The sequence below is a fragment of the Sinocyclocheilus rhinocerous genome, unplaced genomic scaffold (assembly GCF_001515625.1).
Source record: "Sinocyclocheilus rhinocerous isolate Xijiao unplaced genomic scaffold, SAMN03320098_v1.1 scaffold161, whole genome shotgun sequence".
NCBI classification, from domain to species: Eukaryota; Metazoa; Chordata; class Actinopteri; order Cypriniformes; family Cyprinidae; genus Sinocyclocheilus; species Sinocyclocheilus rhinocerous.
Window position 1 is genome coordinate 1337682 of NW_015627226.1, and position 7738 is coordinate 1345419.

Sequence of the window (7738 nt, forward strand, 5' to 3'; positions counted from 1 at the left end):
TCCGCTCCTTGAGTTCTCTCCAGCACTGGAAAGCTGATCCAATATTTTACACGGGTCCTACTTCTTGCCTTATCGTTCCGCAGACATTTTCCTCTTTTGTTTTTTATCCGCCATCTCTAACTTTCTGTCGCTCAGCTCGGCTAATGTTCGTCCCATGCACTGAAAGCTCTCTCCTCCACATCATGAGTAGACACGCCCCTTATTGCTGATTGGCTACAAGTTTGTTTTGCTATTCGGCCCGAATCAGTTTTCTAAAGCGTTTTTGAAAAATCACATACCCTGCCTTTAAGCTGTCGCAAATTTATTGCCTTTTTTCTTTTTTTACCAGAAAATTAGTGGTTTTGATGCTCAAAGTGTTTTTATTGTCTCTTACAACAAAAATCTTTTATTTAAATGCATGTAAATGCAGATCCTGTTGTAAATAATAGCCTACAGTAAAAAAATCACTTTTTTAAAACTGTTGTTCCATTACTACCCATTAGCAGACTCAAATTTGTATTGTTTCCATGTCATCCAACTAATGGTGATCTAATGATTGTTCATGGAAGGTGACTGGTATTGTGGGGGTCTTTTAGACAAACCCTCTGGGATGATAAAAACCCCTAACTGGCCAGATAAAGACTACCCAGCAGGAGTAACGTGTTCCTGGCATATTGTTGCTCCTCAAGACCAGGTGATAATTCATAATTTCTGTGCTTTTCAGATCATATTACAAGTCATGCATCACTAACAGCACCTTGACAGGATGAGTATGAATAGATATCTTAATTCAATTGCAAAGAATCTTCCCTCTCTCAGATCATCGAGCTGAAGTTTGAGAAGTTTGATGTGGAGAGAGACAGCTACTGCCGCTATGACCATGTGGCTGTGTTTAATGGTGGAGAATTGAACGAGTCACGGAAGATCGGCAAGTTCTGTGGAGACAGCCCACCCATGTGAGACCCTCAGTCCATCACAAAATATACACCATTTACCTCCAATATTTAGTCTGATATGGATTTTTCAATGGTTGATGCTACATAATTGCATTTTGGCCTCCTATTCTTGCAGTTATTGTAAATATCTTTGTTTAAGCAAAGACTTTAACAGTAAAAACAGTAATATTTTTAAAAATTATTACAATAACTGTTTATTAAAGGTGCCATAGAATGGAAAACTGTATTTACCTTGGCCTAGTTGAATAATAACAGTTCCACAGTACATAAGATTTCACTTACCACAAAAACAGATTAAGGAGAGATGACTTTGAGGATGATGGCGAATGATTTACAGATCCTGAGCACCACTGACAAGCATCTGATCTTGTAAAGCGTGTGGTAAGTACTGCCGCTGTAGTTTACACAGATCACCTGCGATCGCAAATCTCGAAAGTGAAAGTAAAACGTGATGTGCATTCGAAAGCAGTTTCAATGCACCGCATATTAATAGCGGCTCCCTGATGTCTGCATTTTATATACAGTATAATTACCCAACGATGTAACTGCGAGAGAAAGTATTGAAATATATATTTCCCCTGTGTTTCCTTCCTGCTGTATGAGCTACTGAAATGAGCAGCACTGTGAAACAGCCAATCAGAGTAGAGCTCAACATTGACCCGCACTGTGAAACAGCCAATCAGAGCAGAGCTCAACATTATTATTCATGACCCTTCCAAATAAGGTAAAAACAGACCATTTCATGCTAGGGACAAATCCTAGGGTTGTAAATGGACATGCAAAACCGTTTCTGGAGATTTTTTGCCCCTACCTAAGCCACATACCTTCTATGTAGATATCAGAGAACAATTTAAAATATTGTATCAATGCATTCTATGGCACCTTTAATATTGTGATATGCAACCATCCAACAGTTTAGGGCAAAAAAAAAAAAAGACATTTATAATGCTACAAAAGATTTCTATTTCAAATAAGTTAATTGAACTTTCTATTCAAGGAATCCTGAAAAAATGTATGATGGTTTCCACAAATTATTAAACACCAAAAATAACCGATAATAACTGAGCACCACATAAGCATATTAGAATGATTTCTGAAGGACATGTGACACTGAAGACTGGAGTAATGATGCAGAAAATTCAGCTTTGCATCACAGGAATAATTTACATTTTAAAATGTATTAGAATAGTAAACTCTTATTTTAAATAAAAATAAAAAAAATCACAATATTTCTGTTTTTAATGTATTTTTTTCCCAGTTTTACTTTATATTTGATCAAATAAATGCAACCTCAGTAAGCATAAGATACTTCTTTTAAAACAAATTTGAATTATGACAAACCTTCGAACGGTAGTGTACATTTAATCAGTCAATGCAATTTCTTCTTTCAGGTACACCTGAAAACCTCATTGTGATTAATAAAGTGTGTCCACATGGTCGATAAAGCTTTATTTTGAAGTGGTATTTTAAAGTAGATATAGTCATTTCAAACATTATTTATTTTGTCTCTTAGGACAATTTATTCTGATGGCAATCATCTCTTCATCAAGTTTCTGTCAGACCTGAGTCTAACTGCGGATGGATTTATTGGCCATTACCGCTTTAAATCGCGGACTCTCAGCACAGCCAGTGTCCCTCTCATTCCCATGAGCACTATCCCTCCCACCACACCACCCGCAGGTCAGTCCACAGCCCACTTTCTAGAAGGGTTCATTTCAAATGAAAAATGCAAGTAGCGGCACGGTGTAAAACTGCTGTACATTATGGGAATAAACGTGTGTAGGTAATGACATTGGAATGTATTGAAGATTTATTATGTTTGGTTCATATGGAACGCATTAGTTCGGTCACATGGGAAGACTAATGCGCTTCTATTTTATAACTAAAGTGGTTTAACAGAAATAAATATATGTGACTTTTGCTGTGTTTTATACTCCATTTTAGTGTATAAGGACATACTGTAGTTGGTCATTATTAAAACTAATCTTTCCACTCTCTTTTCCAAAAAGCCCTTACATATTCAGAAGGTCTTTGCAAGCAGAAATGCAAAAGGACTGGAACAATTGAAAGCCATTACTGCTCTAGTAACTTTGGTAAGTGCCCATTGTTTAATTAAAATTTGTGTTTGATTTGTGAAAACCCAAATAACAGCAGGAATTCTGGGAAATTCCAGCTTCAGGCATTGGCCCTCACCACATTCCTGACTTATTAAACAAATTAGTCTTGTTTAGCTATGAAGTATCCTACTCTATAATAAAATCTGTACTACTCTTTATCAAAATTATATTTGGGGATTTGTAATGTTCTTATGCTCGCCAAGACTGCATTTATTTGATGCAGTAATAATAATATTACTGTACTGTATTTTTACTGTATTTGTACTGTATTTACAGTACAAATACAGTAAAAATACAGTACAGTAATTTGAACAAGTATATAAATACAAAAATACTGTAAATACAGTACAAATACAGTAAAAATACAGTACAGTAATTTGAACAAGTATTTTTTAACATATTTTAACATGTAATTTATTCCTGTGATGCAAAGCTGAATTTTCAGCAGCCATTACTCCAGTTACTCCAGTGTCACATGATCCTTCAAAAATCATTTTAATAGGCGAATTTGGTGCTAAATTAATATTTCTTATTATTATTAATGTTGAAAACACCTTTTTGCTGCTTAATATTTTTGTGGTAACCGTGATGCACCATTCAAAATTTTGAGATAAGTATGATTTTTAAAAAGAAATAAATTAATACTTTTATTCGGAAAGGACACATTAAATTGATCAAATGGGACAGTAAAGACATTTATGTTACAAAAGATTTTTATTTAAAATAAATGCTGTTCTTTGAACTTTCTAAAGATGTTTTCATATTAATCAGAAAAAAACAGTAACATTAAGAACTATTATTAATAACTGATTACCAATAATAACTGAGAACCAAATCAGCATATCAGAATAATTTCTGAAGACTGGAGTAGTGATGCTGAAATTTCAGCTCTGCATCACAGGAATAAATGACATTTTAAAATATATTAAAATAGAAAAGTTATATTAAAGTGTAATTATTTTTTCAAAATATTTTTAATCAAATAAATGCAGCCTTGGTGAGCAAGAGCATAAAAAACTTCAATAACAAAATAAATTGTTATTATTCCAAATGTTTGACCAGTAGTTTATTGGTATCACTTTATAATAACTTGATATTATAAAATAATTTGTGATTAATAGACACATTGCTTAAAAAACAATAGTTAAAATACATTCATATATATATATCATTTTAAATATTTTAAATCAAAGTTTTGAGAGACATAACACCTAAAAGTGATGTAAACCTAATTAGATTCACAGAAATAATGCACTATGCTGGTTTTAAAAGTTAAAGGGATAGTTCACCCAAAAATGAAAATTAGCCCATTATTTACTCATCCTCAAGGCATCCTAGGCGTATATGACTTCCTTCTTTCAGAAAAATCCAATCGGAGTTATATTAAAAATTGTCTTTGATCTTCCAAGCTGTTTAATGTCAGTCAGCGGGTGTTGCAGTTCATCAGTCCAAAAGAAGTGGAATAAAGCGCATCCAAGTCATACGTCATACGCCCAGAGCTGCTTCCGTGTACAACAGTGAGCGCAAGCTAGATTAAATTGATTATTACGTTTTTATTACGGTTAGTCTGAAAGAAGAAAGTCATATACACTTAGGATGCCTTGAGGGTGAGTAATTCATGGGCTAATTTTAATTTTTGGGTGAACTAACCCTTTAACTAAACCTCTCAGTCTCCGTCTCTGTTTTAATAATGCTTATAGATGGAAAATGTGTTCAGGCCGATATTGAGACTCAGCTCTTTTTTTTAATTGCAGTGGCAGTAAAGCTGCTGAGCACTGTAAAAATGGCAGCACACATTGCAGAACTATACGTACTTTATACATTACCGTGCGCACACATTTTATGCAATTGTTCAAAGACGAAACCATGATTCAGTGAACATACAGTCTCTTTTTTCCCCCACAGTGATTACCGCCACCCTTATCTCTGCAGCCATGAGGGACCACAGCGTCCTCGCCACCTTCTCCATCATGCACCTTTATAAGGAAGGAAGTTTAGCCATCCAACAGGCTGGAAAGACCATGAGCACCAAAGTCACGGTCCTCTGTAAAAAATGCCCTCTGGTCAGAAGAGGCGAGTATCTTTACACTGACCTGGATCTAGATCCTTCTACAATACTCCCAACCTTAATCATTTTAATTGAAACCATCACAGCCTAAACTAAGACCCGACGAGTCCAGCAGATGTTTGTAGTTGATTGAGGTGGATTTTGGAAGGTGATAGTTTGCAAATTTCGAGCTCCCCCAAGGTCCTTTGGCTCCATTTGTGGTGTTGAGAATTTTCAGGCAGGATATGCCATTTCAGCGTCACGGTGTGTAACTTAAGCTCGCTCAGAAGAGGGTCTCAGTTGGTTTCCTTGAATCACGGACAGCTAGAATAATAATTCTCTTCAACCACATGGATGGTATTTGACTTTATTGTGCCATGCTTTACCTCTGCTCACTTAGTGTCGAAATATTAAGTCTCTGCTCGGAAACTCTGCAAAAAAAGCAATTGTTTCGTTTTGAGGGAAATTTCTCAGCTCAGCTGAAATTTCTATGTGCTATAGAGGAATGTGTGTTGAAATATGCAGGAACTCTTTTTGGCGGTTCAGAGGAACTGTTTAATATTAATCATATGTAGTGGCATTTTTTGTCAAATTAAACATTAAAAGTACATGTTTAAGTTTTAATAGGAATGACATTAAAGTATATTTTAGTTTACCATAAATGCTTGCCAATGCATTCAACAGTACACTGTAAGCATATTTCAAAGACAATATAATTATGAAATTTCATACAATGGTGGGCTATTTCTGAAGTATTATTGGAGAAAAAGGAATGCAGCATGATTTTGATATGGCTTTTATGCAATAGTTCAATAAACAAGAGGTTAAAGTAATAGTTCAACCTAAAATAAAAATTCTGTCATCGTTTTTCACCCTCAAGTTGTTCTAAACCTGTATGAATGTCTTTCTTCGGCTGAACTTAAAAGAAGAGTTGTTTTGGTTACCGACATTCTTCAAAATATCTTCTTTTATGTTCAACAGAAGAAAGAAACTCATACAGGTTTGGTATAACTTGAGATTGAGTAAATGATGGCAGAAGTTTCATTTTTGGGTGAACCTTCCCTTTTAATATTAAGCAATGTACAGTTAAGACAACATTTCCAGTTTTTTTTTTTGCTTTGTCAGTGAAGACAGTTCCAAACAAAGTCAAAGCAGAACCAGTGCAACATTGGGCAACATATGAAACTGGTATTTAATTAATTCACTAATTTGTTTGGATTCAGGGCTTAACTACATTGTCATGGGCCAGACAGATGAACAGGGACAAGGTATTGTGTCTCCTCATAACTTTGTGATGGCCTTCAAAACCAAGAAGCAACGGGATCTGGGAGTGCTGAAGAATATACGCTGCTAATGTGCACAGGTCACCTCCATGGCTGTTCATTTCAAATGACTTAAATGATTCACTTGATGTACATGCTTTTGATAACATTCATACTTGAAGGACTCTTTTAGTATTTAAGAGTGGTCTCATTTTTTTTATATTTCTGAAGCACGTTTACTCCAATAGAACATTTAAAAAATATATGTTTATTTTGTATGTTTGTTTTTTTTATGTTGATGGTCATATTTGACTGTGAAAGACTTTTACTATGTTTTAAATATCTTTGACGACGTGAATCAATGATTCCCTCAAATTTAGTTCAACTGAAGAGCTGAACTGTTGCAGAGCATGCTAGAAACCCTATATATAAATAAAAGCACTCGCTACTACACAAACTCTGTCATTTGCAGTAGCTGCGGGGTGGTGACATTTACGTTCCAGGAGATCTGGACATGTTGGCCTTTGAATCTGACATTTATCCAATCTATCTAGTGTTGTAATGAGTGAACAAAGATTGAAGATGACAAAATGAAGTGCACTGTAAAATTGGTATTATGTCAGCTAAGGTTACCACAAAAAGATCCTGAGTCAATCCAGTTATTTGAACTCTGAAACCATTAAAAAAATTTAAGTTTCTGTTGTAATTTAGGGAAACATTCATATAAGTCTATCTATGATTTATAATTGGAATATTCAAATTATGGCAAGGAAAATAGGATGGAAATTAAAGTAACCATAATTGAGTATTTGAGATCACATTAATTCTGATCAAGCTGATTTGATCTGATTTAATCAGCTTTTGAAATGTTGATATTATCAAACGAAATAATACCAAACAACATCAAATCTATTGCTATTGCTTCTTTCATATAGGCATATATATATATATATATATATATATATATTAGTGGTGTCAAAATTAGCGCGTTAACGCAGGTGATTAATTTTTTCAGTTTAACGCCTTAAAAATATTTAACGCAATTAACGCAGGGGTGGGGCTAGGGTTGGCCACTCCTCTCACAAATGCTGCTGTCACTTTTTCTCTTGACAAGAAGTGCATTTATTCAGTCGCAGAACGACTGAGAACGGGAGACGTTTCAGACGCGAGCTCCGCCAGGCGGAGATGGTCCTCACTGCAGAACACAAGATCCAGGGGGTGAGGTTGGATCCAGATCCAACTCCTCCCCCCTTACATATACCTAACTAAACCTACCCGTCTCCACCCCCTGATCCCTAAACCCACCCATCTCCACCCCTAAACCTACCGTCTCCACCCCCTAGATGTGGATCTTTGTTCTGCAGTGAGGGGCTACTG

General features: G+C 35.3%; 1 pseudogene; it reads left to right on the forward strand.

Annotated features, from left to right (window-relative positions):
• The window catches only part of LOC107722697 (procollagen C-endopeptidase enhancer 2-like), a 10118-nt pseudogene extending 3665 nt beyond the window's left edge, over positions 1-6453 (forward strand).
• Positions 6454-7738: the final 1285 nt, after the last annotated feature.